We start from the raw sequence: 1,850 nt of genomic DNA on the forward strand, positions 1-1,850 counted from the left end.
ATTGTTGTTTGGCGGGCCCGGGCTGGATTCGAACCCACCACCTTAGGTGTATGTGGCTGGCACTTTAGCCACTTGAACCACAGGCACCAAGCCACTCTTATGTCTTTTTTACATGACTCTGGTAGTCTTTGAAAATACATTTGCTCTTATTTTTTTCTTTCTAAATATTAAGGAGGTACAAATGTTTTTGTTACATGGATCACTTTTTAATGCTTGAGTGACAGCTCTAAGTGTGCACATCACCCAAATAATGTTTGTTGTAACCATTAGGTAGATTTTTGGCCCTCCCCTCCTCCTCCATCCCCTATTCTTGTTTGCCAAAGAGTTTTACTTCCCTCTGTGCACATGTGTACTCATCAGTTAGTTCCAATTTAATTATAAGTACATGTGGCATTTGTATTTCCATTCCTGAGATACCTCACCTAGGATAACAGTCTCCATTTCCATACAATTTTTGCAAAAGGCATTAATTCATCCTTTTTAGGACTGAGTAGTACTCCATGGTACATGAGGTCTGACAATTAACTCTGAAAACTTGCCATTGTGTACTTATCTTGGCAGCACTGCACAAACATCTTTGTAAGGATTCAAAGCACTGGTATGTAAGTGTCTCACAACTGTGTTCATGTTGACATGTGGCAGTGTCTTGCTGAGTGGCATTCATTATTGTTTTAGCACTTGTTTTGTGGATGGGAGAGAATGTTGGAATTTGGATTAGAGCAATGAACAAACATTAAATTTCTTGTTAAACTTGGCAAAAGTGGAAGTGAAATCAGGGACATGTTAGTCCAAGTTTATGGAGTTTTGTTCCCATGAACAAAATAGCAGTGTACAAATGGATTAAATATTTTTATGAGGGGAGAGAAAGCATCACTGATGAAGAGAGGTCAAGGTGGTCAATAATGAGCAGAACCAATGAAAACATTGCAAAAATTTGTTGAACTGTGTATCAAAGTAGTCAGTGGCCATGAGAAGCACAGTAGACCAAGTAAACATCAATAGAGAAATAGGAAAATCTTAATTAAAAATCTTGGTATAAAGAAGGTGTGTGCAAAAATGGTCCAAAAGGAGCACATCAATGCACAAAAACAAAGGAAGTACTTTGAAGGTGACTGTAGTAATATTCAACAATGATGTATGTAGTACTTTTTCGAGGATGAGTTCATGAATGTAATTGTCATATATATATATATATGCATACATATATCACACTTTGTAATTGTCACATATATATATTTATATACCATATTTTGATAATCCACTTATGAATTTATGAGCATGTGGGTTGATTCCAATCTTTGCAACTGTGCTACAATAAATATTTAAATGCAAATATCTTTTTGATAAAATGACTTATTTTCCTTTGGGTTGATAGCCAGTGGTGAGATTCCTATACCAATTGGTAGATCTACTTTTAGTTCCTTGTGGATTCTTCACACTGTTTTCCCCAGAGGTTGTACTAATTTGTAGTCCCACCAGCAGAGTATGAATGTTCCTTTCTCCCTGTATCTGCACCCAAATCTATTGTGTTTTAACTTTTTAATGAAAGCAATTCTAATAAGAGTAAGATGATGTCTCATTGTGGTTTTAATTTGCATTTAATTGATGATTAGTGATGTCGAACATTATTTCCTATGTTTCTTGGCCATTTGTCTATGTTCTTTTGAAAAACTTCTGTTCACATTTTTTGTCCAGTTTGTAATGGGGTGGTTTGTTTTTATTTCTTGCTAATTTCTGTGAGTTAATTACAGATTCTGGATATTAGCTCTTTACATAAGGTGACCAGATTTTAACATTGGTAAAGCAGGACACCATTCACAGTTGGGGGAGGTTCTTTTTTTTTTTTTTTT

Source organism: Otolemur garnettii, unplaced genomic scaffold, assembly GCF_000181295.1.
Source record: "Otolemur garnettii isolate 467f Iridium unplaced genomic scaffold, OtoGar3 scaffold00117, whole genome shotgun sequence".
NCBI lineage: Eukaryota > Metazoa > Chordata > Mammalia > Primates > Galagidae > Otolemur > Otolemur garnettii.